At 36.6% G+C, this 27,785-nt stretch overlaps 1 long non-coding RNA gene across 1 annotated transcript in view; it reads left to right on the forward strand.

The window, feature by feature from the left end:
* Positions 1 to 254: 254 nt before the first annotated feature.
* The window catches only part of LOC141493937 (uncharacterized), a 148,226-nt gene continuing 120,695 nt past the window's right edge, over positions 255 to 27,785 (forward strand). The window contains exon 1 of the long non-coding RNA XR_012470361.1: positions 255 to 358. This is a non-coding gene — a long non-coding RNA (uncharacterized LOC141493937). The remainder of the gene's footprint in view (positions 359 to 27,785) is intronic.

Here is a 27,785-nt window from a genome sequence, read left to right on the forward strand (position 1 = left end):
CTCCCTCTCCCTCAAGGGACCTTAATTCCTTCAATGTATTATGAGAGTCTCTGACTGCTCTCCTGCCCTGTGCTCTGGTCTGTGGATTACTACAAGCACTCCCCCCTGCCCTGGAGCTGTGAGGTGAATCCTTGCTATGGTAATAGGGGCCCCAGATTGTGACCTGGATCTGAGTATGTGCAAAGCAGCAGAGTCCTGCACTGTTTCTGTCTCTGGACTGAGGGCTCTGGAAGCAGCTCCTGGATAGCTTCCCAGGTTCTCGAGGTGGGGCTGCCCTGAGGTCAGTACTGGCCTGTCCTCCGTGCTCTGGTGTGACAGAGTTCTTCCGCTGACTCTCAAAGCTGTCCCAGGACAAAAGGTCAGGAAACCACACCCACTGCCAGGGACCTATCTACCCCTTGGGCTGTTTCTGGAAAGCTGGAGCTGGTTGCTCTGGTTGTGCTGGGTTTTTTCCAACCCTTGGTCCTGGTGGAATAGACCTTTCCTGTGGATCTACCAAGTTCTCTTAACTAGAAAATTGTTTCACTCAATCTTTCTGTGGGTTTGGTTCCTCTAAAATATGATTAGAGTAAATAATTCTATAGCTTTTGGAAATTTTGGGGGGAAAGTTTCTGGGAAATCCTGCCCTCAGCCACAATCTTGACTTTGCCCTTGGGGAACTTACTTATTAAGAATTAGTATAATGGGATGCAGTTAGATGACATAGTGGATAGAGCACCGGCCCTGTAGTCAGGAGGACCTGAGTTCAAATTCTGCTCAGACACTTAATAATTACTTAGCTGTGTGACCTTGGGCAAATAACTTAACCCTAAAGGTTGGGTACAGCTTATCCTTCATGGTCTTGGCCCTCTATAAACTCTTACTCTTCTAAAACCTTGTATACTAGGATAACCAACATTTTCTATCCATTACAAGTCAGTATTTTAGCTCATGCTACAATAAAAAGCAATTTCAAACAAATGCTTTATGCTTAAGGCTCTTGCAAAAACAAATGAACAAAAAAGATTTAGCATAATGATAGATACTGTAACTCATTTAGGATCACCAAATGTTTCAAGCAGCCATGTACAAAGTTTTTAATAGAGCTATATGAACCACTATTAGGCCATAATGGCAAAAGTACAGTAATGTCTATTTAGTCTCATTGGGGGAAATATTCAGAAAAGAAAAAAATCAGGAGCCTATAATTGGGTGCCAGTTAGGGTGAATGGACATTTGGATATTGACAAAAAAAGTGTATTTTAAGTGATGCTAGAAGTGCATTTACTAAATACTTTAGTAAATGAAGCTGAGCTATTGCAAAGCTCTCACTAAAATGGCAAATCAAAATATATTGTATTTTGTTTCAATAAAACCTTTTAAAAGTAAGGTTGGACAGCTCTGGTTTATAGTCTTCATAAAGCTCTTTTACAGTATGTTGGAAATTAAATTTTTCTCTTTTGTGTTTGTGTGTACTTGTTTATATGTATGCGATAGCAGATATATTAGGAGATTAAGGCTTCCTGAAATATAATACTATGCCACACGTTCCCTTCTCAAATTATGGATCTCCAGGACACTTTGATTCTCTAGCCTTGTTTTCCCATTCAGGTGGATAATGGGAATTTCAATATCTGGCACACCTTCAAGGATAATTATAAACTCCCTTTAGAAGTACTAAGGCTAATAAGTCTTCTAAACAACTATTTGCTCAATAAAGTACCTAGGAAGGACTTGCATCTGAGTCTATGGAAATTCAAATCCTTTCTTGTTCCCCCTCCTTTCTACTAACCCAATGGTATTCTCTTCCATATATTTGTTTGATCTCCATGACTTTTAGGACTCCTCTAAACTGTATTCCAACAATGGAGTTAAGGCAAGGATTCCTCATCTTGGTACTTCAGAAAAGGCCTCATGCTTTTTTATTGGTAGCTTCCCTCCAGGTGCTATTCTCTATCCATAGTTTTGCTGCCAAGCCTACTCTTCACAGGTGGCATGAATTCTCTCAGGGTTGTTAAAATTCTTTGCTCCTGATTGATGTCTTGGATATTGTTACTATGCTTCCTTGCTCCCTGCAGTCTCTCTCTGTCTCATGTCTCTCTGTCTTTCGATTTCTGTTTATTTCTTTTTCTCTCTCTGAGTAAATAATGCTTGTAATCTTCCTAAGGAACTAGCCCTTAAGCAGCTAGTTGTTGTAGAGATGCGAGATCTTTTGTGTGTCTAGGTTAGATGAAAGATCATTCTGTATTTTTAAAAATTTATTAAATGTATTATTATTCCCCATTTAAAGATGTTGAGACTAAAACCTAATGAGATCAAGGTGACTATTCTATAATTACATAATTTACTAAATTTCCTGGGTGAGAACTAAACTAGGCCACTTCAGCACTTAACATAATACTTGACACATAATGGATACTTAAGAAAGGGATATTGATTGATTGATTGACTCTAAGTTCAATGCTCTTTCTGCTATATCATTATGCTCAAAGACCTAAAGACAGCTATCACATTCTCCCTGAATTTTGTCTTATCCAAGCTAGTGATGTCGAGTTGTTTCCACTGATCCTCAGATGCATGATCCCTCATCTTCTCAATCATCCTGGTCTCCCACTTTTGAGCTTATTCCAATTTATCAATGTCATTGCTAAAATTTGGGTCCAGAACTGAATGCAATGTTCATGGAGTGACCTAATAAGGCCAGAATATAATGAGACTTTCGTCTACATTTTTGATGCACATTATGACTTTAGCCTAATATTATATTATTTAGGGCGGCTAGGTGGCGTAGTAGCTAAAGCACTGGCCCTGAAGTCAGGAGTACCTGGGTTCAAGTCCAGTCTCAGACACTTAATTACCTAGCTGTGTGGCCTTGGGCAAGCCTCTTAACCCCATTTGCCTTGCAAAAACCTAAAAAAAAATTATATTATTTATTTTTGGCTGCTATATCACATTTTGGGGTTTTTAAGTTTCCTTATTCTCTCTCTCTCTCTCTCTCTCTCTCTCTCTCTCTCTCTCTCTCTGTCATACATTTCATACATGAAATGTTGATTAGTCATTTTCCTTATCCAGCATTTTTGAAATTCATTTTTTGAATCCTAAGTATAGAAGTTTACATTTCTATTTACATATACATTAAAATGTACCCATATAGATGAAATTTATTATAGATCTTTTTGTTTTCTGACTTATTTTTTTAACTTTTAAATGAAATGATAGCACTTTGTGTTTCCTGCAAATTTCTCTTCTCTATCCTAAATATTCTTGGTTCCTTTAATCACTCTTCCAAGAATCAACCAATCTTCTTATGGCATAATTTCCTGTCTTATTATTGTACTGGTCACCTCATATATATATTTTCTTGCCTACCAGCATGCTTCTTTAAATTTCATACCCTCTACTATTCCCTTCCTTTTAAAAATCCTGTAGCTATTAGTGTATATTAAGAAAGCATTAGTCTTTTTGTTTGTCTGTTTTTCAGGGCAATGGGGTTAAGTAACTTGCCCAAAATTTCACAACTAGGTAATTATTAAGTATCTGAGGTTGGATTTGAGCTCAGGTCCTCCTGACTCCAGGGCTGTACTCTATCCCACTGCATTACCTAGTTGTCTCAAGAGCATTATTTTCTTTTTGATTTTCATGACATACTGTTGTATTTTTAATCAATAGCTGTAATACAGGCATAGGTGGCTTGTTTATCAAATTTGCATTCAGTATAACATTAGGAAGGCTAGTTAATACCTTGAATAGCCAGGTCAGGATCTGTAAAAAGATACTTACAGGCTAGAACAATGGGCTAAATTAAACAAGATGGAATTTGGGCATAAAAAAAATGAAAGATTATATAGCAATCTTCTGGGGGAAAAATGATTTGAAGTTTTAGTGAACTATAGTCATATCTATCTATCTATCTATCTATCTATCTATCTATCTATCTATCTATTGTTTATGGCTGTTTTAGTTTTCTTTTTTGTATCCCTAGTATTTAGCACAGTGTTTTGCACAGGGTGAGCACTTAATAAAGATTCATGTATTCAAATACATTGATCAAAATACTCCACAAATATTTCATTTGCTTGGATCCTCACAACAACCCTGTTGCTATTATCCCTATTTTATAGTTGAGGAAACTGAGGCAAACAGTTTCTTCCCCAGGGTCACATAGTTCAGTAAGTGTTTGAGGCAGGAATTGAATGCAGATCTTATTGACTTACAAGTCTGATCCTCTATCCACTGAGTCACCTAGCTGCTTCAAATATGTCAAAGGCAGTGAATAACACACCTAGATGACATTAGAACTTTTTGTCCTGAAAGAACACTAACTCTCTGCTCTTCTTAACAAATTAGTGCCAGTGGGGGCAGGAGGGAGGGATTAAAGTGAAGAGTTCAGTGAGAGCTTTCTGCTTGCTCTTTTTTCAGAAACAGGCTTTTTCAGTGTTCTTGTTTTTTGTCTTGCATTTCCTGTGAGTACATTGAGTCAGGAAGAATTAATACTTTCAATGAAAGCTTAATCACACAATTGCACAGCTTATGTGGGCATAATTTCTTTGCATTGCTGGTGCTAAACAAATTCTGATAGTCCTTCTAATCAGGAAAGAGCTCTCTATAATTCAATCAAATAAACATTTATTGAAGGCCTACTAGGAATCAGGCACTTTGCTTGGCTCCAGGAATAAAAATATAAAAGTCTTTGTTCCCCCAAAATGCTTTATATTGGGAAAAACTATATAAATAGAGAAATATATATAAATTGTATAAAAAGTAAAGACAAAATAATTTTGAGGTAAGGTACATAATCTTATGACGGGAAATGAGGTTAGCCTTCCAAAGGATGTGGTACCCAAGATAAGTTGAGAAGCACCTTAAGCAAAGATGTTAGGATTGTAGATAGATTATTGTATTTGGGATCCAAGTAGGCCAGGTTAGCTGGAATGTAGAGCATGTGAAGATAAGTAATGTTTGATTGTCTAGAAAGGTAGATTAGAGCCAAATGGGAAGGGTTTTATTTATTTTTAAAAAATTATTTATTTTCATCCATATGCACATGTATATTTTTAAGTTACAAAATTTCCTTCCACCCTCCCTTCACCCTCCTTCCCTCAGCAACGAACATTCAGGTTAACATTGTTCAAACATATTTTTGATAAACATGTTTACAGATCAGTTATTTTCAGTATGAGGAATTAGGATTAAGGGAAAGAGATATATAAGAGATAATTTTTATAAAATATTCGTTGGATTCTGAAGGGCTTTTTTTTTGTTTTTTTTTTCTTCCTCTGGATGGGGATAACATTGCCCATAGCTAGTCTAATACAGTTGTCCTAGGTGAGCTAGTTGAACTGCTGAGAGGGGAAGGGTTTTAAATACCAAAAATAGCAAAATCCCCCAAAATACAAAAAAAGATATTTGTATTTATCCTAGAGACAATAAGGAGCCAGAGAAGCTTCTTGAATAGGAAAGTCTGATAGTGTATTTTGACCAGATGCAATGTTTCCTGCTTCAGGCAATGCTCCAAGTAGTGCTGGGAAGAAATGTGATCTTCCTTGGGTCCTGCAAACCAGCTGGATTAGGTGATGTCAGCCATTGAATACCCATTACTACTGAGAATAGTATTGAACTGGGTTATATTTAGACTGAGTGTTTTGCAATCAATATCTCTCCACTTAGGTTCATTCAGATATGTTCTCCTGGGTCACAGATTTAGACCAAGATGGCCATCCATCAATTGTTCATCTATTACTGATGAGGTGCTGGGTTGAGCAACAACAATTGATCTTACTGAGTGATGACTGAGTTGGTAGACTTTGCAGAGACTCCTGAGTTCATAAAATCTGAGTCTTGCCATATCAGTTTTTAGGACCAGAAACAGATGGACTGGGTCAAATTCTATAAAGATAGTGAATTCCACAAAAGGGTGCTATCCTGAACCCTCCCTTTGATTGTGAATAGGATCATATGTAGTTGATCTCAGGCCTGGATAATGCTTATATTTGAGGTAACAGAGATGGGACAGAAGGTAGAATTATAAACAATTAGAAATATAGAAATGTACAAATCCTTGAGGTAGGGGAAGACTTCATAGTAGTTAAAGAAAGTGCTGTATTAGAAGGTTGTGGGTTTCTGTTAACTATGATCTCCCAGCCTTTAGGGAGGTTGAAGATCCCTTGAGCACAGACAATCTGAGCTTCAGTTAGATTTTGTCAATGGGAAGTGCAAAATTAAATTTGGCATCAATATGGTGAACTCCTGAGAAGTGGTGGGGAGAGATGGCTTAGGTTGCCTAAGGGCAAACTGGTCCACCTTGAAAATGAAGCAATCCAAAACATCAGTGCTAATTGAAGTAAGAGCAGGATCTTGGGTAAGAAAGGGAAATCCAGGGGCAGCTAGGTGGCTCGGACAGGAAGATCTGAGTTCAAATTTGACCTCAAACACTTAGTGATTATCTAGCTGTGTGAACCCAGTTAAAAAAAAAAGATCCAGATCAATGAAGTCTTCTTAAAAAAGCTGGGTGATCACAACTGGAAATGTTGTAGACAGGATTCCTATACAGATATGAGTTGGACTAAATGGTCTTTATGGTCCCTGTGAATGCAAAGACTCTGTGATTCTCTAAAGTGGTTGAAAAATAGATGAAGTTCAGTGTGAGAAACACCAAGGTAAAATTCCCAGATTCAGAAATGGAAATTATACTTCATGCTACCCTTTTGGGGCAAACATAACTGAAAGTTTCTAATAGTCTTTGTATTTATAATGTTCATACCCAATGAAAAGTTTATATATCATAGTATTTGTAAACCATTTAAGGTGATCAGAGTTTCATTTATATATTGATTAATAAACTCTTATTTTAAAAAATTTCAAGCATCAGCTTCAAAGGCACTTCAAAATATGACCTCTTGTGCTTCAAGGTTTTGTCTGAATAGGAGCTTGGAAGACTTCTTCTAACCATATTAATTTACATTGGGGTGCCAGATATGTAATTGGCATATAATAAATGCTTGTTGATTTGGATTATTGTAATACATGAGACTTGGAGTAGTCTTGTTTCTTTTTTTACCCACGATTCACAGGTTATGTCCTTACTATTTTGCCCTATAAACACCACTAGTAACATAATTTTTTACTTCTATGATGAGCAGATCCACAATATAGCACAAAAAGCAGACCATGAAATAGTAAGCAAAAATCCAACATGAAGCAGATGCCCTCCTTTTCATCTCCCACATTGTGTGATTATTACTTTTCAGTGAGTTGCCTTGAATTTGCCAGTCTAACCCTTTACTTCACATGAAGGAAGAGCTAGAATAAAAAAAAATATTTTACCTGAACAATTTCCTGTCTCCTGCTATTGAGCACTGGGAATATGTGCTTTATTTATTTATTTTTGGTAGAGGTTGAAAAAAGAATAAAGCAATTGCAAATGTAACACTTTGGCCTGTTTTAAAATACTTCCTTTTTTCAAAGAGATTAGGAGCTTGTGCTCTAATTTTTTTTTTTACTTTAAGTCATTGTAATATCCTTTTTAAAGTGTTCAGAGTATTAAAAACACTTACAAACTTTTTTCCCCTCTAAAATCCCACAAAATTTATCTTGCTTTAGAACCTGGTTTGCACTTGATGTATCTATTTCATTTCTTCCTATCTGTTCTGATATTTTTGCATTTCCTCCACTACCATATGGAGACCAGCTTTCCTTGCAGAGCAGAGATTCATGATCTTTTCCACTTTGAAATCCTTTTTTGTTTTTTACAGTCAGGAGGTCTAATATCCTCATATATTAAAAAAATCTTTATAAATGTGAGAGAAAGCAAACAAAAAGGCTACTTTTTTGAAACTAACTAAAGGCAGGATTTTGACTACAGGAACACAAGGAAGCTCTTATGAGATAAAATTATATAATCAAAGTTTATACTTACGGTCGAGTAAATAGTCATAGAATTTGACTAATTTAAAGTACTAACTTGAGTGATATGAAGTGGAATAGTAAGGTAATTGAATAGTAACAAAAAGTTCATTTTGGGGTTCATGCTAATTGAATTTTTTAAATGCTATTTGAATTTGCCAGATATTTGACTGTATACTTCTGTAACAAAAGCTGAGAATTGAGACACACCTATAATCATCTCTTTTCTCTCACCCCAGTCCCTAAATATGATGGAAGTTGTGATTGTTTAACATGAAAACATGAAATTAGTTGATACTGTGGGACTATATAACCAACTGCTTAGTCCTCATAAGCCATCAGCAGAACCTAGGTGTCTTAACTGTCATTTACTCAGTCTCTTTATATGAAGTCTCCTAGGCTCTTCCATCTCCCAATATATTTGTCAAGCAACCTCGCTTCTATTCCCACCTACTTGGTCTCTTGCTTCCTTTCCTTCATAGTCTGTTACACTAATTATTCAAGTTTTATAAGCATAATTTAAAAATTCATCAAGTTAATAAAGCATAGTAAAATGAAAGGATGAATGAGAATTAATGCTAAATCTCGTTTACCTGACAACAAACTTTAATCTACCAAGCCAAACCCCCTTCATTTAGTCAAATTCCCTTCAGTTTCTTTTGCTGCATCAATACCCTCTCAACTTACTTTGAAGCCTTTGCTGTCAAACCTTGCTTAGGCCCAAAGGGGAGGTGCCTGTCTTAGCCTATATACATAGTTGGAGAGAATAGGCAAGTTTGATTCCAATTTGACAGTCATATTCTTTTTCCCCCTTTATTCATTTAGAGAGAAATCTTAGAATCTCACTGATACCCCTTTCATCATCCTGCTTCTGATGTTCACTTCTGTATGCAAACCAGGCAAATAAAATATATAACACATTAGGAGAGATGGTATGGTCTTTTCAAAAGTTACCAGGCTAAGCTTCACATGTGACTTGGGGAATTTAATACATTATATCTAAATCCTAAATATACTCCCTTATGGTCAAGGAATATCCTTCTGCATTGTAGCAAATAGAAAGGAAAAGATATATGTATACATACATATATATATATATATATATATATATATGTATGTATATGTGATTTACATTTCATTCCATGAATAAGTTCATCTTCTCTTTGCTTAAATATCTTAGGTACAGAGTGATAGGAAAGCAATTTCTCAAAGTCAGTTCAAATTTGTAAGTTTCAAAAATTATATCTAATATCTTGATGCTGTATTTCCCAGTAACCTACTTTTCCTCTTCTGAAATATTTCTTGTTGGCTCTGAATTTACTTATCTAGTACTATGTCCCTGCATAGTTGGCAGAGTATTCTTCTTGGGAATGGGGGAGCTAACTCAGCTGGCACAGTCTGCTATGGAGGTTTAGGCTGAATCAGGGACAACAATAATCATTGCCCAACTGCTTTGATGCCAAGAGCTTTATCTATCCTCTCAGGCTCAAACAGATAGCCTGAAGCACACATATTGAATAGGATTTCCTTCTTCCCAGAGACTCTACATCCAACTACAAATAGAGACAAAAGTGGGGAAATCTATTTGCCTCAGATCACCCTAACTATGCCAGGGCACTGAGGTTTTCAGTTCTACCAGGTTCCTGTTCCAGGCATTCTCCTTGGATAGCTCTCGCTGAAAATAATTATGTGGCAGTGTACCAGGGCTGTTAACCCACATTGCTCTACTAAATTACTTTCTGTTCACTTTAGACCTGGATCAGGTGGAAACAATCTCTAGTGCCCAGTTCTACCTTTATTTTCCTATCTTTTTGTTCCCTTTTTAGCCATTCTTGCTATTTGAACATCCTGGGTACAGACAAAAAAGGACTTGTTTGTGCTATTCTACCTCTGAACTAAGGGATATGTGTAAATGGAAAAGGAAATGTGTTAGTTATGACGTGAGCATGAAACATAATGGATGGATATCCTAATTGGAATCTTGCTACACCTGAAGTACATAAAGAACAAGCAAAAGACCCATAGCATGTTGGGTAATTATGCTACAGAGAATTTTCAAAAATATTGGAATAATATGAATTGTGAGAATTAAAAACTTTCTTAGTAGAATAAATACCAATAATAATAATAATAATAATAATAATAATAATAATAAAAATAATAGTAATAAACTCTTTCAGTGCTAGAAAGTTTTTCCTTCTGTCCCCTGAATATTTTGTTCCAAACTTGAACCAAAATACAAATTTCACAAGGAATCAATTAGAGCTTCAGTTTATGTTAGTTTCTTCCTAACTACCCTATGAATGAACCTAAAAACAACTAAATGGCAAATAAAATGGGCAGAAAACATGTATTTTTCAAAATAACATGCTCCTACACTGAAAGAGATAATAAATAATAATAATGATGAAAATAGCATTCACCTTAAAGTTTGCTGAATACTTTACAAGTATTATCTCAATTTTATCTTCACAATAACCCTGGGAAATAGATACTATTATAATTTCCATTTTATTGATGAGAAAAATGAGGCAGATGGAGGTTATATGACTTGGCCAAGGTCACCTAGGAAGTATTTGACTGTATTTGACTCAGACCTACCTGACCCAGCATTCTAGTAACAGTACTACTTAGTTGTCTCAGTGAAATCCTAGATGGTTCAAATTATAAACTATTGAGTCTTGTTGCTTAAACTTAGGTTGTAATTCAACTTGGTTTTGTGCAACCTCATATCAAGAATGAGCTGCATTTTGTAATATTTTCTTTGTACCTATGTACACATAGGTAAAGAGTACCTATCATTTCAACCATTAATATTTTGTACAGACCAAAAAGTTTTCACCCATTTTATGAAGGATTTCATAAGGAATCAATCTCCACTGTTAAAAGGTTTATTCTGAATCTTTTCTTTCATTACTTTGCAGTAGTTCACATTTCATTTCTTTGAAAATTCAGCCAAAAATGAAATTGCCTTGTTGTTGCAAGATTAGTCAAGAATTTGTTTTTTTTTTTATAGAGATTAGACTTCATGTTCAGTAGAAATCAATATATATTTTTGAAAGAAAGGCTCTAGAGCCTCCATTAGCAACATAGCTAAATTGTTGGTGTCCAATTCAGTCTTTGAATAATACTTTTTGTACCAGTAAGTAATGCTCTCTGAATCTGTACCTTCTTCAAACATGCTTATGTGCTAAATGTAGGTGATTGTCATTGGGAAATATGATAAAATTAGAGTCAGTGAAGGTATGTAATTTCTTTAGTCCTTTGTCTTATAGTTGCTCAGTCAGTTAGTTTAGTAGGTGTCTACTTTGTACTATGCAAGGGAAGGTTAAAGACAGTGCCTGTTCAAATAATCAACAGAAGGAGGGCAATGGATTTAGGCTAGATAAAAAAAAAGCTTCCTGTAGATAATGTTTACTTGAGATTTGAAGAAATCAGAGAAGTCAAGAGACAGAGGCAGAGATGAGGAGGGAGAACATGCAAGGCATGGGAGATGGTCAGTGAAAATGTTGGAGTCAAGAAGTCAAGAGATGGAGTGGGTTGTTCAATGAACAACCAGGTCAATGTCAATAGATTAGGTAAAAGGTCATTCTTTGCTTTATTTTTTTACTTAGCCTTAATCATTGAAAGGATGTCACCTAAGTCAAACTGAGACCTGAAAAGCCCTTAGCTTAAAAAGTCCAAGGTCTCTCATTGCATCACGGGTCATCTCCAGTCATCCTTATCTATATCTTGCCACTAGACCTAGATGGCTCCAGAAAAGAAAGTGAGGCTAGTGACTTTGCATAAGCTTCCCTCACTTAAATTGCATTCACTTGCAAGTTGTGGCATCACCTTCCTGAGGTCGTGGTCTTCTTCCAGAACAAAAGACAAACAATAAGAAAACATCTGAATGTTTTAGATATAATTTTATAGCTAAAAATTAAGATTAAAAAAGAAGCAACAACATGGTGAAGTGGAAAGAGTACTGAATTTGGAATTAGAGTTCAAATTCTAGCTTTACTGTTTAATACCTGTGGGACCTTAAGCAAGTGGCTTAAACTTTCTGGACCTCACCTGTAAAACAAGGAGATTGGATAGATGACTTTTAATGTCACACTAGCTCTAAATCTATGACCCTTTGAAGTTGAAATTGCTTACTTTGTTTTTCGTTTTTTTTTTCCTACTGGAAAAAATAATTTTTGGATTGGAATTGGAAGGATGAAAATGGCTATGCCAACTTATGGTTAAGATGACGATCTGTAAGGCCAAAGAATTCTACTTCTCTTTTAGAATTTCCAACAAATATCTGAAAATAGACCAAAGACTATGATAAAAAAAACTGAAAGAATTCAGTAGTAAACCACTCTATCCTACCATGGGAATGGGAAAAAGAATGCCAGGAAACCTAAGATCAATGTCATCTCCAACATCTTTCTAGAGTCTGTTGGAGCCATAGCACAGGAAAATATTGTCTAGAGACATTGTCTTCTCCAGTATTATCTAGACACAAGGAAAAAGAAACCATTTGTGGTCTGGAGGCACAGTTGACTTATAGGAAATTGAGATAGAAGGCAGAGCCCAAGATAGAGGACAGGACCTTTGCCATCCAGATCAGCACTGGTAGCAGTTTCATACTACTGAATAGTCAACACACATTTATTAGTATCTATTATGTGTTAGCCATTGTGCTAGAAAGGATAGGATAAAATAAGGTTTGCTCAACCCCACCCAAATACCAAATTCTTTTCTAAGATGAAAGCTATGAGTAAACAGCAGAAGATAAAAAGTACAATGAAAGATTATGGGAGTAAGAGTTCATAATGGAAGAGGAAAAAATAGCATGAACTAGGCACTCTGCTAATTTCTTTACATATATATGTATATAATTTCTTTTTATTCTCACAGCAACTCTGTGACTTAGATACTATTATTATTCTTGACTTTACAATTGGCAAAACTGAGGCAAATAGAGCTTATGTGACTTGTTTAAAGTCACACAGTTGGTATAAATGAATTTGGAAAGGAAAGAAATAAAAAGGAGAATAAATAGTTTCGAACAGGAAGTGGGAAATCTTACTTTGATAGTAGGTTCCCTTGTCAAAGAAAAAAAATATTAATGCTATGCATACTACATTTTAGATATGTTTGCCATAAATAATTTCATTTGCTTTAGCATTATTCTATACCTAAGCAATTTCTAGCCAAGAGAGATGTCTAAATTAAGATAGTTTTCTGGTGCTGTCTAGCATGCCTCTCCCCAAGACAACTTGGTGTATCATTTGTTGTCAAAATATGTTAAAATATGTTGACTTTTAGGTCAACACTACCAAAGAGTAGGCACAAAACTATTGTCTTGTAGTAATCAAAGGGACTTCCTTCTACAAATTATAATCCTTTTTCAACATTGAAAGATGAGTCATAGAATCAATCAATTCCAAAGAAAGTGGGAGAGAAGAATGCCTTGAGTCAACAGTATAATGACTTTAATGAATGGGGGAGACAATATTTTTTAAAGTTTAGTATTTATTTATTCTCATTTTGTACAATTTTTATACACTAATGAAATATTCTTGTTTAAGAGTAAACAAAATACCCCTCCCCCAAAAAATATAGACTCGCTTGAGTGAAAATAAAGAGAGAAAAAATTACAATTACAATTAAAATAATAATAATAATAATAATTGTAGGTATGGCCAGGTGGCTCAGTGGACGGAGCACCAGCCCTGGAGCCAGGAGTATCTGAGACCAATCCGGCCCCACACACCCAACAATCACCCAGCTGTGTGACATGCAAGCCACCCCAACCCCACTGCTCTGCAAAAACCAGAAAAAAAAAAAAGAAAAAAGACCCAAAATAAAATAAAATAGCAATAATGGTGGGGGGGCAGGTGGTGGACAGAGCACTGGCCCTTGTGCCAGGAGCACCCGGGTCCAAATCTGGCCTCAGACACCCAACGATCACTCTGCTATGCAGCCCCAGGCAGGCCACCCAGCCCCATTTTCCCTGCAACCCCTCCAAATAATAATGATAATAATAATGATAATGATAATGATAATAATAATAATAATAATAATAATAATAATAATAATAATGATGATGATGATGATAATAAATGTGCTTCAGTCTGTGTTCCAACACCACCAACTCCATCACGGGTGGATCACATTCTTTATGATAAATCCATCACAAAAGTTACTTCCATATTTTTCCATCGTTGCCATTGCTGATTGCAACTCCCTCCTTTCGTATTTCTGCACTACCATGTACTATATTTTCTCTCTCCTTTCACTGTGACTCTGCTGTAGGGTAGTTGAGTGGCACAGCAGATAGATCCCTGGCCCCGGGGCCAAGAGGCCTGGAGCCCCCATACTATCCCTTAGGCCCAGCATCCACCTGGTCCTATGGTCCCAGACAGGCCATCCAATCCCAGCCCCTTGCAAGAAGTAAAAAAGAAAATGTGTTATATCTGACCACTCTCCCCTCATGGTCCATCCTCTCCTCCATCATTCACATCCCCACCCCTTTCCCCTGTCCCCCGCTTCTTACGGCAGATGTCTATACCCCATTGAGTATATGTGCTGTTTCCTCTCTTAGCCACCTCTGATGAGAGTGAATATTCCCTCATTCCCCCTTGCCTTCCTCCTTCCATATCATTGCAATAGCTCATTGTAATAAAGAAAAATCTTGTTATATGAAATATATTGGCCTATTCCCCTCTCCTTTTTCTTTCTCCCATTATATTTCCTTTTTTTTCTATTGACTCCATTTTACACCATATTTTATCTTCAAATTCAGCTTTCTCCTTTGCTTCATCTATAAAAACTCCTTCTACCTGCTCTGTTAATTGAGAAGGTTCATATGAGTATTATCAGTATCATTTTTCTATACATGCAGTTCATCCTCATTAAGTCCCTCATATTTCCCCCCTCTCCTCCAATCTCTATGCTTCATCTGAGTCCTGTATTTGAAGATCAAACCTTCTGTTCAGCTCTGGCCATTCCAACAGGAACATTTGAAATTCCCCTGGTTCATTGAAAGTCTATCTTTTTCCCTGGAAGAGGATGTTCAGTTTTGCTGGGTAATTGATTCTTGGTTGCATTCCAAGCTCTTTTGCCTTCTGATATATTATATTCCAAGCCCTACAAGCTTTTAATGTAGTTGCTGCTAAGTCCTGTGTGATCCTGACTGCAGCTCCACAATGTTTGAATTGTGTCCTTCTGGCTGCTTGTAATATTTTCTCTTTGACTTGGGAGTTCTGGAACTTGGCTATAATATTCATGGGGGTTGGTTTTTTTTTTTTTTGGATCTCTTTCTCGGGGAGATTGGTGGATTCTCTCCATTTCTATTTTGCCCTCTGCTTCTAGGATATCAGGATAATTTTCCTATAGTAATTCTTTGAAAATGATGCCAAGGCTCTTTCCCTGATCATGACTTTCAGGTATTCCAATAATTTTTAAATTATCTTTCCTAAATCTGTTTTCCATATCAGTTGTTTTTTTCAATGAGATGTTTCACATTTTCTTCTAATTTTTCATTCTTTTGGTTTTGAAGTATTGAGTCCTGATTTCTCATAAATTCAGAAATCTCCCTGAGTTCTATTCTTTGTCTGAAGGATTTGTTTTCCTCAGAGAGCTTTCTCAACTCTTTTTCCATCTGGCCAATTCTACTTTTTAAAGCATTCTTCTCCTCAATAACTCTTTGAACTGTTTTGTCCATTTGATGTAAGCTGGTTTTTAGCATGTTATTTTCTTCATCATTTTTTTGGATTTCCTTGACTAAGCTGCTGACTTTATTTTCGTGTTTTCCCTGCATCTCTCTCATTTGTTTTCACAGTTTTTCTCCTATCTCCTCTCATCTGATTTTCAAAGTCTTTTTTGAGCTCCCTCATAGCCTGAGCCCAATTTATGTTTTTCTTGGAGTCTTTAGATGCAGGAGCTTGTGCTTCTTCATCTTCAGACTGAGTGTTTTGATCCTTCTTGGGCTCACAGGCAAAATATTTCTCAATGGTGTTCCTGTTTTTTCTCTGCTTACTCATTTTCCTAGCCTGAGCCTGGTTTTGGGGAGCTTCCTGAGCTTTTGGGACACTCCCACAAGGATCTCAGTGTGTGTGTGAGGCTTTGTCCTCCCTCCTGGTCTGTGAATGACCATAAGTGCCCCCCTGTGCCACAGGGCTGAGGTGGGTGGGGCCCTGCTATTCTATGGGGGGCCTAGACTGCAATCATGATCTGAATGTGGTCAGAACCCCAGAGTCCTGTTCCAGGGACAGAGGACAGAGCTCGGCAGTCTTTCTCTTCACTCCCCTCCCTTGGCTTAGCTCATGCCTTGGGGGCTCCTGCTTACTGGCTCTGTCGGCTTCTGTTTCCTGGATCTGGATGGACTGCTTTGGTCATGCTGCTCGTGTGACCTGAGGGCTGGGCTTCATGTGCTTGCTCTGGCAGAAGTCCTTCCCCCATTCCCCCAATTTGTGCCCGGTACTCCCCCGGGCATAGGTCAGGAATCTTCTCCGCTGCTGTGAGCTGTGGCTCCCAGAGCCCTGGGGCTGCCTCTGAGAGGCTGAAGTTCTTTTGCTCTGGCAGGCCAGCCCTCTGGTGGCCCCTCCAACCCCAGGGAGCAGAGCCTTTCTGCTCTTTTCCAGGTTACCTTGAATAGGAGAACTGCCTCACTGGGTCCCTCTGTGGGTTCTGTCTCTCGAAAATTTAGTTAGAGTCCTTAGTTTAGAAGTTTTATGAGAGAGTGCCTAAGAGAGGATCCTCTCTTGTCACTATCTTGGCTCCGCCCCCACCATCTTGGCTCTGCCCCAGACAATATTTTTAATAAATCAAGAGATACTCTTTGTTCTTAAAGGCATACAACTAAAAAAAAAACCCATAAAATCCTAGGAAGTTAAATTTAAAAACCAATTAAATGCAAAAAAGGACAATAAGGAAATAAGGATAATAATATAAATATATTTAAAGTACACCTAGCTTTCTTTGATGAACTTAAATTATCAGACTCAGATGAACCACATTTCCGTATTTTGAAAGAACAAGATTATTGAACCACTGCTAATGACTGTTGAAGAATCATAGAGAACTGAAGACATGCCATACAACTGAAGAAAGTTAAATATCCCATTTCTTTTTAAAATGGAGAGTATAAAATCAGCAAACTGTAGTTTGAATGCAATTTTTTTGTGAAAGAAAAGTGATGATCCTAAGAATCAACATGACCTCATCAAGACTTAGTCATGCCAGACTAAGTTTATTCCCTTCTTTGAATAGGGTAACTACAGTGGTAGTTTGGGGAGTACTATAGATAATTTATCCAAATTTTAATCAAGAATTTGGAAAAGCCAATCATGTGATTCTTGTGATCATGATGGAGATAGTGGATTAGATCTGTAGTATTAGATGTATAATGGTTTGATGTAAGTTAACATGGGCTTTGAATCAAATGTTCCAATGATCTGTGTTCGGTCCTGTATCTATTTAACATTTTTATCTGTGAGTTGGACAAAGTTAAAGAATGCATTTTGCATATGACATTGAAGTAATAAGGAGAGTGAATGTCTTGTATGTCAGTCAGTACTCAAAAAAAGTTTGACTGATTAGAAAGGGTAGAAAATGTGACCGAATCCCACAAAACAAAATTTAATAGACAAAAAAATAACATACAATTGAATTAAAAACTTCACAATACAAGATGAAGAAGGATTGACTAGGTAGCCATTAATCTTGGGGTTTCAGTGAATTACAAGATGAATATGTCAGTTATGTAATGCTGAAGCAAAAAAAGACCCTAAAACTAAAGCAGTATTGAGATACAAAATTCTACTGTGCCCTTGTCATACCAAATCTAGTATCATCTTTTTCATTTCTATGTATGAAATACATATGTGTTACTTTTTTTGATAGCTAAGGAAAGCTGGAAAATATGCAGGAAAGGGTGACCAAATAGTGAAAAGTTCCTGAGTTCATATCACATAGATTTTGATAGAAGAGATTGGGATCTTTAACTTGGAGCAGGTGATAACTGCCTTCAGGTACTTGTTTAGTTGGTTTTTTTTTTCCCCAGAGCAATGGGGTTAAGTGACTTGCCCATGGTCACACAGCTAGTTAATTATGAAATGTCTGAGGTCAGATTTGAAGTTGTCTTCTTGTCTATGGGCTCTAAACTCTGTCCCTTGCACCACCTAGAGGCCACAACAACAAAAACAGTCTGGAAATCTGATGACTTGGAAAGGTGATAGATGCATTCAGGTACTTGAGAGGATGTCAAATGGAAGGAGGATTTGATTTCTATTTAGTCAATTGGATAGAACCAGAAGGAGGGAACAGGAATTTAATAGATACATAGAATCATATTTAGTTTGAGATAAAGGAAAACTTACTGTGAGAGTTATATAAAAGTAAAATGGGTTCATCTAGGAATTAGTAGTTTCACCTTTCTTACATTCCTTTAAACAATGATTGTATTACCACATTAATAAAAGGTTGCAAAAGAGATTGTCATCTAGCAGTGTTCAATAGATGGGCTCTGAAGTTGATTTCAACTCTGAAAAATGCAAAATGAAAATATAATGTTCTATTATAGTTGGTATAGGATTTTTCATCATCAAAGATTCAAATGTTTTATGAATAACTACTATTTTGGGATTATTGTTCCGTGTAAAGTTTCCTAGAAGAATTTCAAATCTTTTTGATTTAATTATTCCAACACTCCTTGAAGTATATACAGTTCACAACTCATGCACCTTGCATATTTCATAAGCTCCATGAAGAAAAACACTATACCTTATCTAAATATTGTTCCCCAGTACTTACTCAGCATAGCTTTGGCAAATCAATCAATCAATCAATCAATTAACATGGAAGAAGGTGTTTCTACTAAGCCCAGAGGGTAGAACCAGAAGCAATGTATAAAAATTAAGAAGAATCACATTTAAGTTTGAGATAAAGGAAAGCATAAAATTGGAATGGTACCCCACTGGTGGTAGTGATCTATATATTTTTATATTTATAATCTAGTTCCATAAATACAAGAGGCAGCCAGGTATAGACGCTGGGTCTGGAATCAGGAAGACCCCTGTACAAATCTGTTGCCTGTCCCTGGGCAAATCATTTAATCTCTGGTTGCTTCAATCCCCTGGAGAAGGAAATGTCAAACCACCCTAGTATCTTTGCAAGAAAACTCCATGAACAGTATTGGCATGCTATGAAGAGTCAGATATAATTGAAAGACTGAACTATATATCTATATCTAATCAACATCTACATCTATATCATCTATTAGTATATCTATGTCTTTGTCTATGTCTGTCTATGTCTATGTCTATGTCTATGTCTATGTCTATGTCTATGTCTATGTCTATGTCTATGTCTATGTCTATGCCTATGTCTATGCCTATGTCTATACCTATGTCTATATCTAATCTTTGTCTGCATCTATGTCTGCGTCTGTGTCTGCGTCTGCGTCTACGTCTAATCTATGTCTATGTCTATGTCTATGTCTATGTTTATGTCTATGCCTTTGTCTATGTCTATGCCTATATCTATGTCTATGCCTATATCTAGGTCTATGTCTATGTCTATATCTACGTCTATATCTATATCTATGTCTATGTCTATGTCTATGTCTATGTCTATGTCTATGTCTATGTCTATGTCTATGTCTATGTCTATGTCTATGTCTATGTCTATGTCTATGTCTATGTCTATGCCTATATCTAGGTCTATGTCTATATCTACGTCTATATCTATGTCTTTTGTCTATGTCTATGTCTATGTCTATGTCTATGTCTATGTCTATGCCTTTGTCTATGTCTATGCCTATATCTAGGTCTACGTCTATATCTACGTCTATATCTACGTCTATGTCTATGTCTATGTCTATGTCTATGTCTATGTCTATGTCTATGTCTATGTCTATGTCTATGTCTATGTCTATGTCTACGTCTACATCTATGTCTATATCTATGTCTATGTCTATGTCTATATTTATATCTATGTTTATATCTATATATTTCTCTTTCTCTCTCTATATATATATATAGATATAGACATATCTATAGATATCTATATCTATAGACATAGATACATAGACATATCTATAGACATAGATATAGATATATATCTTTGTAGTTGCATGCTATCTCCTCTGTTAGAATATCAGCTCCTTGATAGCAGGAACTGAATCTCTGCCTTTCATTGTATCTGCAGAGTCTAGCATGGTGTCTGCCTGGTATGCAGTAAGTGTTTAATAAATGCATTGATTTAGTAACTCCATCCAACCATCACTGTATAACAGACAATGAAGTAGGTGCTGAGGATATATATAGGAAAAAAATGAAATAGTCTCTGCCCTCAGGGTGTTTGCATTCTAATGGGGGTAGACACACATTATGAGGAGGTAGTTGCTTTCTAAGTCACACCTTTCTAGGGAGTTTTGATTTTGGGATTCACAGGGATGATGGGTTGATCCAGAGAACTGTAAGTTATCATGGCATTTTCAAATACATTTGTGGCATGGATTTAATTAAAATTATAGATTAATTTGCTAACTTTTGTGTGAAGTGTATATCACTTTTTTGCTTTTTTTATTACTCAAGAAAGATTACATAGATAGCAAATAAGAAAGCTACATTTTAACTCAGGTCCTCTGACTTTAAATAGAATTCTTTTTTGTTTTTTTTTTCCCTTTAGATTTTTGCAAGGCAATGGGGTTAAGTGGCTTGCCCAAGGCCAAACAGCTAGGTAATTATTAATTGTCTGAGGCTGGATTTGAACTTAGGCACTCCTGACTCCAGGGCCAGTGCTCTATCCACTGCACCACCTAGCCACCCCTTAAATAGAATATTTTTAAAAACTGAAAGTTACTTGTCCTCTTAGTAAAAAGGGTGATAGGAAGCAGGAATTAGTTATATACTATCTTCAGTTTCATCAAATCATTTTTGTTAAATGAATGTGGAGAATGACTGGTAATGTCTGAGGGGTGGAGCGTCTATCTTCTTTTTTCCCCTAACCGGTCACTCCCACTTGGACTTAATATGTTCTAATGAAAAGAACTCTGCACTTGGAGTCAGATTTCTGGATTTAAATTCTGTTTATTAATTGTGGGACAGTAAGCAAGTTTCCTTGTTTGAGTTTTATTTTTTGTAAAATGAGGGAATTGGACTTGCAAAGGTATCAAGTGGGGGCAAGCAGGCTCTACACTGGCAACAAAATTCCTACTAGATTAAAATGTAATTGGAAAAAGTTTAATAAAATAAAAAACAGATATAATGTTAATTTGTGATTTTCTAAATCACATGCTGCCTTCAGTGTATCAATATGACATCCCTGCAATAGATGGATGACTTATCTTCTAGTTTTAAATTGTATGTTGCTGGGAAGAAGACTTCATCCAAAAATGGCAAAAAATGAAGATTTGAAAGGGTTCAAGGGAATCACTTGGGGAAGTGGCAGGGTGTGGGTTAAGTTCATAACTGCAGGAAAATTGGATAAAGCAACTATAATTTACTATTTTCCTAATTAGTGGCTAGAACTCTGTGGAGAGTAAACCAGAGAACAGAGCTTTGTAAATAAGTGTTATGACCTGATGGAAAAAAGAAATCTAGAGTTTGTACCACTGTACCACTTCACGTAGGGACATTGATTGAGAGTTGGCCTGCAGAAATGAAGGATGCCCAGCATCCTGAATTACCATTTCCCCAGGATGTTTTTTGGAAATTCTAACTAACTTGCTAACCAGTTCTTTCTTGTTTTTTGTTTATGTGAACTGACACTTACCTCAGACCAAAGTGACTATAACTGAAAGCTCCAGTAAACTTCCAAATTAAAAACAAATGCAAGCCATTGTATCCAGGGATCTGTGAGCAACTCATTTCTTTTAATGCATGTGTGAATTCTGATTTAACAGAATCATTGTAGACTCTTTTGCCTCAGCTTCACAGGTTTTTTTTCTTCTAAATAAATGTTAATAAATCAATGTTGAAGTTGAAGCATTTATGTATCATTTTTCTATTGGAGGGATATTCATATAAGTTTGGAGAAGACATGAACACTTTATGATGAAAATTTATTAGTCACTGTTCACTTTGTTTTATAGCTTGTTTTCATGTTCTAGACAGTTACCACCTCATGCTGTTACAGGAAAAGGGAGGGGAAAAATCTGCTCCTAAAGCAAAGATGTAGATTGACTTGAGGCTATTTTTTTTCCTTTTCATTTGATAGAAATTTAGAGGTAGGACTATTTAGGTAGCATGAATGAATATTAAAACATCTTGTTAGCTGGCTATGAAATATGCTTTTCATTTTTTCAAAAAGTAGCATTTTTATTGATCTGTTGTTTCACTCTCATCCTCCACTCAAAGATTAGAGAATTTTCCTTTAGTTATTCAGCAATGATATATAATCAGTATACTCAATAGCTCCTCAGTCAGGTGTTAGAGAATTGTATGAGTCAATCTTTAGTTGGCTAGGCAATCTATAGTAAAGAAAGGAAAAAGAAAGAAAGTACAAAAAGTATGAGAGAAAAGATGAAGATGGAGGGAAGAAAGGAAAGAAAAAAAGTAAAAGAGAAGATTGGAAACAGGGAAAAAAGAAAAAAGTAAGAAGAAAGGATGGGGAAAAAGTAGATAGGATTGAAGGGGATGGGAGGAGAATGGAAATGTAAAAGAAAGGAAGGGAAAGAGGGAGGGAGAGTGAAAAGGAGAAGAAATACCATATTTCCCCACTATAAGATGCACCTTAATTTTGGAGTCTAAAATTTGAAAAAATGTATTACATAAAGTTTTTGAACTCAAGTTTTATTCTTAAAATTCATACAACTCATTACTGTCAAAGCTCCCATCCATTAGCTCATCCTCATCTGTGTTTGATGATGACTCACTGTCTCAGGAGAGGCTCTGATCGCATACCTGCCTGTGCTCTGGTCTGGGGTTGACCACAAGCACTCCCTGGGCAAGTCTGTTGCGTGGAAGCATGCTTAGTCCATTCCATTTCATGAACATGAAGCACCAATTGTGTCCTCCTTTGAAATCAGTCACTTCTTTTCCATCAGCAATTCTTCTTGCCTCCTGCTGAACCATCTTTATGGACACAGGAATTCCACTTGCTCTTTGCTCTTCCATCCATCTCTTCAATTCCCTCTCTAACTCAGGCCATTTGTCTGACTTGCCTCTCTACTGTGGTGTTTTCAGTAGGGTTTCTTCTTCATGTAGCCAGTCTCCCATTGTGTTCTCAGTAGCAGGAGGACCAAACTGATGTTCAGCAGCATGATTTACATTTACTTTTGCAAAATGGATCACTACGAATTTGAATTCAGCACTGTACAAAAATCTTTTCTGAGCCATTTCTAGGCAGAAAGTGGCAAAACATAACCTAATAAAGTGATAACAAATGTGAAACAATGAGCGCGAAGACAACAAACATGAAAAAGTGGGAAATAAATATACAACAATGATCACAAAAACAAGCAGGGGAAAAAGTGGGAAATGCAAGTAAAAATCTACAATCACTGTATAAGATGTTCCCAGTTTTTAGAACCCATATTTTTTGAAAAAGGGTGCATCTTACACATGGGGAAATATGGTAGGCTCTATAGATTTTTAAATATTTGTTTGCATTTTCTGAGTGCCAAATCCTCTGCTCAAAAAAAGGTAAATGACTTGGAATATATGACTTACCAGTTTTAAATACCAGTTTTAGAACTGCACAAGTCCCTTGCCCCTGGCAATCATGCCATTATCCAAAAACTCTTCCCTATATAATGAAGATTAATTCAGAGTAAAAGAATTTTTTAGATTGGATAGAATGGACTTTGTAGGCCATTTTAGTTCAACCCATTCATTTCCCATATGTGCAAACTAAATCTCAATTTCTTCCTAAAATCATACAATTTAGCCTTATAAATCTGAGATTAGAATTCAGGTTTCTTTATGTCTCTTCAATTTCTCTAAAGACTGAATTTCATATATCATTGCAGGCCAACAGGGAAGATTTTAGGTATAAGGGAGGTTGTTTAGGTGGTTCAGTGAATAGAGAGCTGGACCTGGATTCAGGAAAATCTGATTTCTTACTTTTTAAAATTTTATTTATTTAAGGCAATAGGGTTAAGTGACTTTCCCAAGGTCATACAGCTAGACAATTATTAAGTGTCTGAGATCGGATTTGAACTCAGGTCCTCTTGACTCCAAGGCTGGTGCTCTATCCACTGTGCCACCTAGCTGCCCTAAGGAAGACCTGATTTCAGATCTGACCTCAGATACTTAAGAGATGTGTATGAGCCTGGGAAAGTTCCTTAACCCTTTTTGCCTTCCAATTCCTCATCTTTTAAATGATCTGGAGAAGGAAATGGCAAACCACTTCAATATCTTTGCCAAGAAAACCCCAAATGGTATTATGGAGAGTTGAACACAACTGAAAAAAGACTGAACAAATTGGAAGAGTTTTTTTTTTTGCATCCTATGACATTGTAGGCTAAAATAACTATGCTTAATTATGTCATCATATTGACAGGTGACTATTATAGGTATTGAAGGTCATAAGACGATTTTAATGAAATTCTGTGTCCTAGAGGTGAGTTGTATACAGGGATATAACAATAGGTAATTTACTTTTGTTTAGAGATTCACTCTACTCCTGGACAAGAGCTCCCCTACATAGGACTATCAAGTGAACATCTTAGACATACCCAATCATTTAATTTATGCTTTTTCTTCTAAATGCCTTCAGCTCCTTTACTTCTCTCACCTTTTATCATTCCCTGACTCCAGTAACCAAGTAAAAGGAAAATTAGATGCATACTATAGATGAGAAATTTTGTTTTACTAAGTTTTAACAATAATTCAGTTCAGTCAGAGAAAAATAGAAGAAAAATGAATTGGACTAAGGTTCATGAGTTCTAATAGATACAAACACATCTGGGGTATAAAAACAGGAACAGAAAAAAGCAGACTGTAATTTGTAGGCAAATTGTTTCATTCAATCAAAAATGTTATTAAGTGGGGGCGGAGCCAAGATGGCAGTGTGAAGGCAGGATTTCCTGGGAACTCCTTCCTCAGGGAACTCCAAAAGCCATCAAATTATGACTCTAGACAAAATTTAGAGGGGGCAGAACCTGCAGAAAAACTGAGTATTACATTTTCCCAGTCCAAGATAACTTAGAAGTTCCACAGGAAAGGTGTGTTTCACCAGGACCAGAAGTTGGAAAAAGCCCCAGTTGCAATGTAGCCCAGGAACGACTTGAAGGGATGGGGAGAGAATTCAGCTAGACCAAAATGAGTGTGGAGTGAAGAGTACTGGCTGCAGAACCTGCAGTGAAATTTGGGATAAACCAGCCTACAACTCCAGAGCACAGATGGTAAGGAGGCCAAGGGGAAAAGGCAGAAATATCTTTGCTGTCCCTAAGGGCAGGACTCTTCTGTCATACTAAGATAACCAAGCAGGGTGCCTCCTTACAGCTCCAGGGCAGAGGGTAGTGCTGTGGTCATATACATATCAAAGCACAGGCAAGAGAGCATAAGACCTTGGAGGAATAAAGGTTTCAGTGTGGTGTCTCCCCCCCCACCCCCCAAAAAAACCCCCAAAGCCTTGGAAGTGCTGTAAATTAGTCTTGGGAAGAGGAAATGAGTAAGCAACAGGAAAAGAAGAATCTGACCATAGAAAATTACTTTGGTCCCATGGAAGATTAAAACATACTCAGATGATGACAAGACTGAAACTTCTATATTCAAAACCTCCAAGAGAATTAGAAAATGGCCTCAGCCTATGGCTGAGCTCAAAAAAAGACTGAAAAGTAATTAAGGGATGTGGAGGAAAAATTGGGAGTAGAAATGAGAGTGATGCAGAAAAATCATGAAAACCAAATCAACAGCTTGATGAAAGAAAAACAAAAAAATACTGAGGAGAATAATATGTTAAAAATCAGTTTAGGCTGAACAGAAAAAGCAAATCAAAAGGCAAATGAGGAGAAGAATGCCTTAAAAAGCAGAATTGGCCAGCTGGAAAAGGAGATTAAAAAGCTCTCTGAAGAAAATAACTCCTTCAAATGCAGAAGGGAAGTTAAGGAAGCTGATGACTTTGCAAGAAAGCAGGAAGAAATAAAACTCTGCCAAAAAAGCCCCAAATTAGAAGAAAATGTGAAATATCTCATTGAAAAAACAACTAACCTTGAAAACAGATCCAGAAGAAATAATTTGAAAATTATTGGACTATCTGAAAGCCACAACCAGGAGAAGAGCTTAGACTTAATTTTTCAAGAAATAATACAGCAAAATTGCCCCGAGATCCTAGAAAATAGAAATTGAAGGAATTCACCAGTCACCCCCTTGAAAGAGATCCCAAAAGAGAAACTTCCAGTAATATTATAGCCAAAGTCCAAAACTCCCAAATCAAAGAAAAAATTCTAAAACTTGCCAGAAACAAACAATTCAACTACCGCGGCTCCATAGTCAGGATCACACCGATCTGGCAGCATCTACATTAAGGGCTTGTAGGGATTGGAATATAATATTCTGGAAGGCAAAAGATCTTGGTTTACAGCTGAGAATCAACTACCCAGCAAAATTGAACATCTTCTTTCAGAGGAAAAGATGGATTTTCAATGAAAGAGGACTTTCAAACTTTCCTATTGAAATGACCAGAGCTGAACAGAAAGTTTGATCTCCAAGTACAGGACTGTGGTGAACCATAGAGGGGGTGGATAAGAAGGACTAACTATGAGGAACTTGATGATATTGAACTGTTTGTATTCCTGCATGGGAAGAATATATTTATAACTCATGAACTTTCTCATTTATAAGAGCTGTTATAAGGAGCATATATAGACAGGGTACAGGAAGGAGTGGAATATAATGGTATAATATAGTAAAAATATGGAGTCAATGGGTTAAAAAGAAAAACTGGGAGGAAGGAAAAGGAGATGAAGAAGAAGCTAAGAAATTTCACATAAAAGTCAATGGCTTTTTCAATGGAGTGGAAATGGGGGAGGCAAGGGGGAATGAATGAGCCTTCATTCTCATCAGAATTGGCCAGAGAGGAAATAACAAACACACTTAATAGGGTGTAGAAATCTATCTTACCCTAGAAAAAAAATGAGAATAAAGGGATGAGATAAGGGGGAAAAGGGGAGGGAAGGGGGGGAATAGGAGATAGAAGAGAGGGAAGATTGTGGGAGAGGGTACTCAGATACAACACGCTTTTGGACAGGGTCAGAATGAAAGGAGAGAGAGAGAGAGAACAGAATAAATGAGAACGGGGAGGAATAGAGTAGAGGGAAAAACAGCTAGTGAAAGGAGAGAGAGAGAGAACAGAATAAATGAGAACGGGGAGGAATAGAGTGGAGGGAAAAACAGCTAGTAATAGCATCTGTGGGAAAAATATTGAAGCAACTTCTCTGGAGGACTTATGATAAAGAAAGCAACTCACCCTAGAGATAGAGCCATTGGAATCTGAACACAGTCTGAAGTACATTTTTTTCTCTCTCTCACTATTCTTGAGGTTTCTCATCTTCTTGGGGGAGGGAGATTTATACTTACTCTTATAACAAAATTATTTTAATAATATGAAATAAATCATGAACAGAAAGAAGAAAAAAGTTATTAAGGGTCTTTTATATACTAGGTATTGTGCTAGTTTCTAGATATACAAATATACTGGTAAATGTTTAATGATTGTGGCTCTCTCAATTAAAAATGTATACAAGATTGTAGCACTGCTAAGATTAATCTCCATTATTAACATTTTTACCATCACTTTCTTAAATCTAGACAAGCCATAAAATCATAAATCAAGTCCTGATTTGAGCATTTCCTGATTTCTGAGTTGTAAATGATTACACTAAAAACTTAGTGTTCTGTTCTTGAGAACAAGTCAGAGTTGACTTTAGCACACCCTTGATTTTAACTGGCCTCCACAATTCATTCATACAGAAGAGAAGT

Source organism: Macrotis lagotis, chromosome 7, assembly GCF_037893015.1.
Source record: "Macrotis lagotis isolate mMagLag1 chromosome 7, bilby.v1.9.chrom.fasta, whole genome shotgun sequence".
Taxonomy (NCBI): Eukaryota; Metazoa; Chordata; class Mammalia; order Peramelemorphia; family Peramelidae; genus Macrotis; species Macrotis lagotis.